At 44.3% G+C, this 11245-nt stretch overlaps 1 protein-coding gene across 1 annotated transcript in view; it reads left to right on the top strand.

The window, feature by feature from the left end:
* The first annotated feature begins 369 nt into the window (after positions 1-369).
* The window catches only part of FHIT (fragile histidine triad diadenosine triphosphatase), a 1648795-nt gene continuing 1637919 nt past the window's right edge, over positions 370-11245 (top strand). Inside the window, 1 exon segment of the mRNA XM_020977517.2 lies at positions 370-454. The gene's annotated coding sequence lies outside the window, so the exon portion shown is untranslated.

The following is an 11245-nucleotide window of genomic DNA, read 5'->3' as shown; positions in this document are numbered from 1 at the left end:
ACCTAGCTGCATTTGTATAGTGCTTTTCAAATATTGCCTCCTTTGATTATCTTATAATTTGTAATTATTTATCATTATTATTGCTGTCATTCTCAGCGGGGGCCCCTTGGTCACACAAATCACACCTGGGACAGGGAGGCCCACCAAACCTACTGCAGACCCCCTGCTAGGAGGACCTTCAGTCTCCCCAGCCTGGGATTAAGACCTTTACATTTCTCCATCCTGTGAAAGACTTTTTTTCTTTCTGAATAGTCTCTCCTACTCCTGCCTCCTGATTGGGCCACACAAAGAGATCCTATGTTCCTATTGGCCTAGAGACCTGCTACTCTCCGGGCAGCTTGCCCCTGGGATGCCTGGGAGTTGTAGTCCCGCTCTCCCCCGTAGGCCAGGAGGGAGCGTGCGTGAGTGCGTGCGTTTGGAGCCCCGGACCTTCCCCTGCCCGTCCTCGCTTTGGGTGAGCCTCCCTCCCTGCTCCCCTGGGACTCGCAGCGCGGGGTGACCCTTCTCCTCCTGCCCCTCTAGTCCCCCCCCTTCCTCCCTGCACTTCCCAGCCGCTGAGAGGACCGAAGGTCGGGGTGGGGGAATGCAGCCAGGCTGCCCAGTCTCCGTAAGAGGCAGGGGTCTCCCTTCCCGAGCATTCCCAAGCTGGGCTCCTGGAGGGCAGGGAGGGGGCTCCAGCCTCGCGCACCCGCCGTGGCCACGTTTGCGCAGTGGACTCAGGAGCACAGCCCTGACCCGGGGGACACGGTAGCCACAGCTTGTTAGCTGTGGGAGCAGCCCCCCACAGGGGTCCTCTCATCTTACAGATGCTAAAATGGGGGAGGGTCGTGGTGGAGGAAAAAGACCCAAACCCCAGAAAACCTGGCCAGGCGCGGCCTTTCATGACCGTGGGCGGTCATCCCGGGCAGCTCCTTTGCTCTACAGAGCAGGGCTCACGGGATAGTCACGATACCCATAGGGACAGAGGATTCATAGATCTGAAAGGGGAGTGTCTGGTCCAGCAGCCGCACATGCATTAAGCGCCTGCTGTGTGTCGGGCAGTGCGTGAAGCACCGGGGATACAAAGGAAGTCAGAAACCACGTCCGAGCCGCTCATTTCACAGATGTAGGAATTGAGGTGCAAGGCCAGTAAGGCTGTGAAGTTGGAGCAAAAGCAAGAAGCACTTATTAAGCGCCTACTGTGCGCCAGGCCCCGTGTGAAGCGCTAAGGAAGGCAAACAAAACAAACAGTGACCACGAAGTCCCTGTAGCCTAATCTGTAAAGGAACGGGATGGAGTGGGTGACCTCGGACGTCCCCTCCAGCAGGCTCCCCAGGGGTCACACACACGTCGAAGCATCTTTGGTGGCATGGGACCCCAGCTTCTCTGACCGCTAACCAGGCACAGGAGCCTGCACAGAGCTGGCTTAACACGTGCGCGCTGCTCCACGCCAGGGCGTGTGCCCTTAGGAGCACAAGGAGCGGTCCTGGGGTGACGTCACCCGTCCTCCGGAGGACGCATCCCGGGGTGGGGGTGCTGTGAAGCCGGGCTGCCCACACCTGGAATCTTAAGCCCAGGTGGACGGCCCTCCCAGGGGGTGGCCTGTGGAGTTTGGCCAGCGGTTCAGGGGTCAAGGTCCACAACGGAGAATGTGGAAAGAGCAGCAGCCTTAGAATTCTCTCCGGCAAGTCCGCGTGAAGTCCGCGTGCCCAGACTACCCCCCCTCCCACACTCCTTCTCTCCTTTATCCCCGTCCCCCGCTCCTGCCCTAAAACGGCCTCTTTTCTTCTGGAGACGGCGGGCCTGGCTGGCCGTGATGCCTGCTGGGAAGTGTAGTTCCTGCCTGTCCTCCCCTTGCCCAGCTCCACTTCAGGAGCCTGTTTGCTGGATGGCCCGCGCAGTGTCTGCTGGGAGGCGTAGTCCTGGCCCCAGCCAGCTCGGAAACAGCTGCGCGTTCACAGCTGCTTTGGGCTGGTCTGGCTCCTTAGGCTAATCTTCCACCTCCCCTCCCCCTTCTTTCCCCGCCCTTTCCCCCTCCTCTTCCTCTACCTCTTTCCCACACTGGGGTTATTTTGGGTCTCCTTGATGTTTAACACTCCTAGCTAAGTGACCCAGGCAACTCTTGGAGGGAGGATTTCTTAAAAAAAATATATATATATAATATATAATATAATATACATATATATATATATATATATATATATATACATAATATATGTATATATATATACATATATGTATATGTATATATACACACACATATATGTATATATGTATATGTATGTATAAATGTATAATATATAAATATATTTCTATACACATAAACATATATACATTTTATTTAAATTTTAATAATTAAATTAAAAATATATTTTAACTTAAAATTGATTTTCTTTTCTTCTTCCCCCTCCCCATTAAAAAATAAAAACAAAAAACACATATGTCTGTGGACCCCATGTTAAGAACCCATGCTCTACGACTCTTGAGTTGTCAAAGTTTTGACCTGAATCGGTAGAGTTTCCTCCTCTGCAAGTTCCCTACACTAGGGCAAGTCTCATCCCTCTCCTTATCTGTCAGTCAATCAATAAACATTTGTTAAGCACCTACTATGTGCCAGGCACTGAGCTAAGCACTGGGGATATGAAAACTGGCAAAAGACAACCCCTGCTTTCAAGGAGTTTACAATCTAATGGGAGAGACAACATGCAAACAAATATATACAAAGCAAGTTATATGCAATATAAATAAATAGGAAATAATTCACAGAGGGAGAGGCTTCCTATAGAAGGTAGAATTCTATTTGTTTATTTATTTATTTTACTGAAGCAATAGGGATTAAGTGGCTTGCCCAGGGTCACACTGCTAGTAAGTGTCTGTGGCTGGATTTGAACTCAGGTCCTCCTGACTCCAAAGCCAGAATTCTATTCACTGCACCACCCAGCTGCCCCTAGAAGGTAGAATTTTAGTGGGGACTTAAAGGAGTCCAGGGAGCTCAGAGCACTGGTCCTGGAGTAAGGAAGACCTGAGTTCAGATTTGGCTTCAAACACTACCTGTGTGACCCTGGGCAAGTCACTTAACCTCTATGTTTGCCTTAGTTTCCTCAACTGTAAAATGGGAATAATAATAGCATCTACCTCATGGGGTTGTTGTGAGGATCTAATGAGATGATATCTGTTAAGTGCTTCACACTATGCCTGGCACATAGTAGGTTCTATATAAATGTTTATTTTAGATATTATATCATATATAATGTATAATTACATAAAATACAATATAATTTATATATAAGATATATAATATGTATACATATATGTTATATAATTATATACTATGTCTTAATAAAACACATCTTCTGTGAAGGCATGGAGGCTGGAGATACAATATCAAGTGGAAACACTTTGTAGATAGCCTCAGATACCAGGACTTTATACTTTACCCTAGAAGACAAAGCCATTGGAGGATTTTGAACACTGGAATGACATGGCCAGCCTTTATAGGGGCTCGGAGAAATATCTGGGATTACATACCACCTCATGGCATCTACTGGCTGTGTGATCCTGAGTAAATCACTTAACCTCTCTCTGTATTTCAGTTTTCTCATCTGTAAAATGAGGTTTGGACTCCTTGACCTTGAAGCTATGACCCTATGCTTGTGTGAACCTTTTAAACACAAGGAATGAATCTGGGAATAGAAAGTACAGGAACATTGGGGTATGAAAACGAGGATTTTTTTGGTTATTTTTCAAAGACCAAAGAGCTCATATGTGGAAACGGCTTATAGTGATATGTTTTAAGGTTTACAAAGCATTTAAATTGTGGAAGTGTTCTTATCCTCATTTTACAGATAAGAAAACTGAGAGGATAAGGAGCTTAGGGGATAGGTAGGTAGACATCTCCAGCTAGTGCCTCTGCTCCTTTGAAGTCAGTTGGGGGCAGTGTTCTTAACATGAGTGGCGTCTGTAAACTTGTGTTTTGTTTTGTTTTGTTTTGTTTTTTAGGCAATTGGGATTAAGTGACTGATTGAGTGACTCTAGCGTAAAACAAAATAATTAAATTATAGAGGAAACCGAGTATATTGAAACAGTTCTTAAAATTAAAAAAAAAAAGTTCATGGACCCCTCATTTACAATATTAGAAGGACATTGCTGAAGTGGAGAGGGCAACCTAGGTAATGTCCTGCCTTGAGATCATGTCCCTTGAAGATAGATTGAAGGAATTGGGAGTGTTTATCCCAGAGAAGAGAAAACTCTCAGGGGGAACCTGAGAGTTCTCAGGTATTTGGAGGACTGTCTGAAGGGGAATTTGTTAGTAATAGACTTGTTCTGGCTGGCTGCAAGGGCAGAACCTGGAGCAGGAAGGTTACAGAAAGCCTTAATTCCCAGAAAACCTTCCCAATAATAGAGCTCTCCCAAAGTGGGATGGGCTTCCTCCTTGGTAGTGAGTTCCCTGTCCCTGGAAGCATTCCCTTGAAGGCTGGATGCCTGCTTATTGCTGAAACAACATCTTCTCCATCAGGTGTGGACAGGTTGGACCAGATGGTCTCAGAGGCCCCTTCCCCTTCAGAGATTCTGAGATTCCATGAGTCTCCTTCTTCCTCTCTGGGAATGTTGTTTCTGACAGCCAGGGTCTGTCCCTGGCTCCTGGCTGTGTTCTTGCTTCTCAGCCTCCCTGCCCTAAATGTATGCTCCATTTTAACTTGAGCTCTTCCACTGGTGTCTGCGACTGGAGGAGATGACACTATTGGCTTTGGAGTTCTTTCCCAATGTGCTTGTTTTCCCTTTCCTCCCTGGAACAGTGTCCTCCTGGCAGGCCTGGACCACCCTTGGCCTTCCTTTTCTTCTGTGGTCCAGGGCTACTCACTGCTCTTTTCCAAGACTGACTTAAATTCTTGGAAAGTGCATAATAGCCTGGCATCTCCATGGATTTGCCTTGCCTGTTAGCACTTGATTTGAGAGGCAGCATGGCAGGAGTGGATAGGATGCTAGACTTGGAGTCGTGAAGATCTGGGTTCGAATTCCACTTCATATACTAGCCATGTGATTCTGGTCAAGTCACTGGACCTTTGTTGCCTTATTGAGATGAGGGGATTGTTGACCTCTAGGGTTTGTTCCAGCTCTAAATTTGTGATTCCACATTGCTGATCAGTACACGTTAGGTATACATGCATGTAAGTCCAGTGTCTTCCAGCTTCCCCAGCTGTATGCTGGGGATGGGCTGGAGGACATTATGGAATCCCTTCCCCTTCTCAATCTACTGCCCCAGCAGTGGGACGTGCCAGCCACAGAAGCTAGCACGATCCTGGGCTACTTTAAGAGGGGCATAACTTCTGGGAAACAGGGAGGTGGCCATCGTACCATAAATAGCCGTTATTAGACCTTAGGTGGAGTTCTCCCTAGCACAAACCTCCATCTGTCATCTCTAGGCATTATCATCTTTCCTCCCATGCCTAGAATGCCCTCCCTCCTCATCTCCTCCTTGCTTCCATGGCATCAAGGCTTAGCTAAATTCCTACCTTCTGCAAGAAACGTTTCCTTTTCCCATTTAACCTTAGTGCCTTTCTTCTGAAGTTGCCCTTAATTTAATCCTGTATTTATCTTGTTTGTACTGTTTGCGTGGTATCTGTCCTTGTGAGCAGAGACTCCCTGCCCCTTTCTCTGTATCCTCAGCACTTAGCACAATGCCTGGCACACAGCAGATGATTAATAAATGCTTGTTGACTTCTAGGTATCATGGTTTAAGAAAGACACTGACAACCTGGAGAGCTTTCTGAGAAGCAACTAGGATGGTGAAAGGCCTTGAGTCCTTCTGTTTGCATGTTGTGGCCCTCTTTAGAGTGTAAGCTCCCTGAGGTCAGGGACTTTCTTTTGCATCTTTTTGTATCTTTAGCACAGTGCCTGGCATATTGCAGGGCTTAATAAATGGCTGTTGAATTGAATTGAATGGAAAGACCTGGTCATATTTAGCCTTCAAAACAAAAGACTGGGGGGTGGGGAAGTAATATTTGTCTTTAAAACGTGGAGGGCCAAACTAGGAGCAATGAGGCCATTGCAAAGAGGACAATTTGGCTTGATGTCAGGGAAGGAGCATTTGGACTTTCCAAAAGTGGGATGACCTTGTTTGAGAGGTTCCCCCTCCTTGAAGGTCTTCAAGTGAGGACAGGACATTCTTTATGTAGTGGGGTTTGAGTTGGAACTTCCAATTCTTGTAATCTGTGATTCTGGGACCAAGGTTTGGGTCTATCTCTGGGTTCTTAGATGCAAAAATCCCAATTGAGTGATAAAATAAATCTCCAAGATAAAAACCCGGGATCATAGGTTCGGATGATCGCCCATTTGGAATCAGGAGGGACCTCAGATGCCATCCCATCCTTGGGTAATAGAGGTAGGGTTTAAGGGACCTCCCAGTCTATCTCTTCTCTCCTTTTACTCCCTTCTTTTTACAGAGGGGCACAGAAGCCTAGAGGGGTTGACTGGCTTGCCTAAGTCGCACAGGACTCTGGCCGAATCAGGATTCAAATCTAGGTCACCCGACTCCAAATTCAGTGCAATTTCTGCAGTAGCTGCACTTGGTAGGACATTAACAGAGCTACTTCTGTGTACACAAAGATAATTAAATGATCGTCCACTCTCCTGCAGAAGAGATTATTTCTGCATAATTGCATAATAGAGTAAAAATTGTGTGCATCTCTGGCTAAATGGTCCTGGGGGCAGTTCACAAGCCATGCTTGGGAGAGGCAGATTGTATTCTGCATTGTCCAGGGTCAAGCAACCAGAAGATAAGACTAATGACCTGAGTGAGCATTCATCAGGGCTCTTGGGCTCCCACCCACGAATCTTTACTTAGGATATTAGGGCTGGACGGGCCCTTAGAGATTATCCAGCCCAACACCTTCATTGTCCAGATAAGGCACCTTGATCCTCAATTTTCCCTTTTAATCTAGAACTGCAACCTTTAAATTTGAGCTATTATAGGTTATTTCCCCTTTATCACCCATAATGCAGAGAAAATCCTTGAGCTGTTAAAGCCTGTGATTCTTTGAGGTCATTCTCTCCCTTGGCCTTCAAGGGCTCGTGTGTCTTTGGCCGTTCCAATATCCGTATCCTGTGGGATGTGGGAAATTGATTTCAATATGTTGGGTAGCTGTTGCCTGTTCTAAAGTAATAATAATAATACCTGACATTTGTAATAATGCTGGAAGGTTTACAAGATGCATTCCATGTTTTCTCATTTGAGTTCGGCAGCCGCTGTGTGATATAGGCATGCAGGTATTATTATTCTCATTCTGTAGATAGAGAAACTGACCTTCAGTGAGGCTGTGACCAGTAAGTAGGTGTCAGAGGTGAGATTTAGACTCACGTCTTCTAGACTCCAAGTGAAGCAGTCTATGACACCCTGCCTTTCCATAATAAACTTATATGTGAAAACTCAGATTTACCTAACAGACTAATCGAGTTGGTAATTATTGGCTTTACAAAATGACCTACCAACTAGAAAAAATAAAATACTATTTTAAAAAATGACCTACAAGAGGATGCAGTTAATTAGCAAATTCTCACAGACATAGGAATAGGGATTGTGCCTGTGCTTTCATTGATATAAAGAACTCCCAGGGAGGAAAGGCCCTCTATCCATGTGAGACGTCCTCTTCTCTGTAGTCCAGAGTCTTAGAGAATTGCCTAGAAAAGTGAAGTGACTGGCCCAGAGCCAAACAGCCAGTATGTGTCAGAAATAGTTCTTGAATTTGGGTCTTCTTGGCTGCCAGCCTGCTCACTAATCCCTTCTTCATGTTGCCTTTCTTACATAATAGGTATTTAATTAGTGCCTGTTGAGTTGAACTGAATTTAAGGTAGGGTAAGGGCTATACTCAATTCCATCTATGGCCCCTTTTGATTCTTTGACCATTATTATTAGTCAATGGAGTTAGAAGACTTGGTTCTGCAACCAGGGTGACCTTGAATAAGTGAATTAGTTTCTGTAAGTCTTCATTTGCAAAATGGAAGTAATCATGTATACACCAGCTATCTTCTGTGGTACAGGAGAAAAGAAGGCTGGATTTGGAACCCAGTAGCCCTGGGTTCAGATGTTGGCCCTGAACATGGCCCTGAATATGGATTCATTTTGCTTTCTATGCTTCTTTGTTATGAGAGGTGATTAGGCTGGACGATAAGGTCCCTTCCCTTTCTAAATCTGTCATCTACTTGCTTCCCATGTGACTTTGGTCAGGACATTTAACCTCTCATTCTGGCTCCTCATCTCAGAATGAGGGGTTTGGGGAAGATGACCTTGGAAGCCCCTTCCAGCTATGAATCAGAAAACCTATAAATGAATATGGATGCCATGCACTCTGCAACCATGATTATGACTTATTAATATCTTGTTTATTATATATGTATAAGGTTTAGGACTCTAGCATGTAAATTTAAGCAGCATGGATATAAAAATACATGCCGGCCTATGCAAATGTGTCTCCTTAGAGTGGATGGGAAAATCTGGTAGCGTTAAAATACCCTGTAATATCTATTTTTAAGAGCAAGAATTTGTATCAACTTTTTTTTTTCTTGATTGAAATCTGTCCATCCAACTTGTTCATGGTTACTCCTTTTGCATATTATTGGATATGGATGGATGGCTTTCTAATAAATAAACTAATATGGAATAAATTCCGTAGGCCATGAGTAAGATGTGAAACACAAAGGGCCAAGGTAATGATTAGTAATTGGCCTTGGGGAGGTCTGTGTAGTAGCTGGGAATTGGAACTTAGCCAAGTTTGTAAAAGCATTCTGTACACGGGAGCTGGAAGCAATCATAGAGTCTCCGAGCAGGAAGGGAAGCGCCCTTGTAGGTCTACTCCACACCATTCCTGAAAAGCTATAGAGATGACTCAAGTGGACTCATGGGATCATAGGTCTAGAGACAGATCAGAAATCATCTAGTCAACCCCCTCCCATTTTACAGATGAGGAAACTGAGACCCAAGGAGATTAAATGACTTGGACAAGGTTACATAGAGTCAATTCCTTCATTTTGCAAATCAAGCTCTGCCGGGTTAAAGTTTACTTGTTCAAGGTCCTGTAAGGAGTAAGAGGCAAGGCCTTTAGATTCCAAATCAGGGGCTCTTTGCACTGCACCACACTGCCAGTATTCTGGGGGAACGTTGACGAATTCCTTGGATGATTTTCCTGAACAGGTTTTAAGGCTGACTGCCCGGGCTGCGGACTTCAGGTCACTTAGTGAACCCGAGTCAGTTCCCACCTTATGTTGTTGTTTTTTTTAAAGGGTTACATTTATGCCCGCTTACTTCTTGACATATAACTTAAAAGCCTTAATAAAAAGCAAAACAAACAAAAATAACCCACAGACAAAACCAAAAACCCCCACCAGTTTCCAAAGAAATGGAATTATCTGCTTGAAGGGACCCAGCCTTCTTGAAGGGGTTGAAATAGTTCTTGAGATCGAATAATAGAAGCATTCCTGCCTTTAACAGGGTTGTTAAATTCCACTTCAGAAACCTTTGAAACAAAGGCCTTCCCAATAGGCATCCTATTAGAGATATTGTTCTTACTTTCAGCAGGGCTCTTCCCCCCTCCTCCTTTCTCTTCCTCCATTTCTGGGCATGATAATTAAGCAAAGTTGATTTGCTTCATTTCAGGGGCATTTGGGGCATTTCATGTTCTCTTAAAACTTTAAAACCTCTTTCTCTACCCCTGCTGTGGAAAGAAAGCGTGGCCCGTGCTTAGGTATAGAGGGATACATCTAAGTATGTATATTTAAAACCTTATGTCCTGTGTCCAAGAGTGTTCTTGGCCTGAATTTATATTGCCTGGCATCACAATTCTATTTTTTTCTCCTGTTTCCTGGACTGCTGTACTCACCAGGAGGTCATTTCACAGTGTGGTAGCTTTATTTTCCTTCTGTGTTAGATCCAGAGAGACAGATCACTGGAGACTTTTGCTTAGAGGTTTAATACAGTTTTAAAGGTATTTTATGGGCCTGCAAGAAATCTCTTTCATGCTAAATAAGTGGGACTGAAATAAAAAAAAAACCCAAACCTGAAAGATTGTGCTTGCAAAAAGCAACTTGGACTATGTTGATGAATTCTGGAATTTATAAACTTGCTAAGAGTCTTTGTATACGTGTTTATTAGTATTCCTTGTTATGGATTTACCTCTTTTTATTAACAGCCAGATTACCATTAAATTTCAGTGGATCTTGCATTTTCTTGGACCCAGTGCTCTTTGAGCTAAAACCTATCATAGATAATGCTGAGGCTCGGGGCTCCCTGATGAGGGCTTAATGTACGCATATTTTAGTTGGGCACAGATTGGGAGAGAGTATGGCTTGCAGTGCTTTAATCACTGAAGTTTGTAGTATGTGATGAGAATGGAATTTTTATTTTGTGCTGGACTGAACCATGCCTCCTACGTCCTTAGTATTAAGAAGAAGAAGAAGAAAAAAAATAAGACTCATGGTGTCTCCAGCAGATAAACCAGCATATTTGTGCTCCATATTCTGGAGACCAAGTGAGACCCAATGAGCTCACCATCAAAGGATAACCAGAACACTTATCCTATTGGTTTCTGGAGTGGATTACTTGCTCTGAGACCTGGCTTCGAGTTTGGGATCAGAACAAATGCTAAGGAACGATAGTATCTGGGACAACAGATTTACTCTGTAGCTGTGTGTTTGGGCAAGTGGTGGAACCCACTGCAGTGACTTCATAATTTATATTAATTTTATATTTACTTATTATACATACATACTGTATTGTAAATGCATGTTATATTGATGTGTTATTCTCCCCACTCCCACTCAATGTAAAATCCTTGAATGCCTTTTCATCCTTCTGATACATCGGTCTCCTTTGTTCATCTTATGTTCCAGCCTGACTGGCCTTCTTGCTGTTCCTCATGTGGTACTTCATGTCCTGTCCCCTCCCCGTGACTTTTCACTGCTTGTTCCTCAAGCTTGGAATACTCTACTTATTCTTAGACTCTCTAGTTTCCCTCAAAGCTCTCTCAAATGCTGTCTCCTTATGTATATTTTGTACACGTTTACTTGTATATCTACATGTTATCTCCCTCTATGTATTCCATTATTTAACATTTCTTTCACTAAACGTCTAAAGGCTTTCTAGCTTATAGGTTCTAAACTGGAATAGTCTTCAAGAACTCAGGGCGGGCTTCACTCACTCCATTAGTGTAGCCCTAAGCTGTATCATTAATAGGAACTCCTCCAAGGGTTGGCTTGACCTGAAGACCCATTTGTT

Source organism: Phascolarctos cinereus, unplaced genomic scaffold (assembly GCF_003287225.1).
Source record: "Phascolarctos cinereus isolate Bilbo 61053 unplaced genomic scaffold, phaCin_HiC Scaffold_4;HRSCAF=312, whole genome shotgun sequence".
Taxonomy (NCBI): Eukaryota; Metazoa; Chordata; class Mammalia; order Diprotodontia; family Phascolarctidae; genus Phascolarctos; species Phascolarctos cinereus.
The sequence above is the reverse complement of the archived record's forward strand: the minus strand, read 5'-3'. Positions and strand labels throughout refer to the sequence as shown.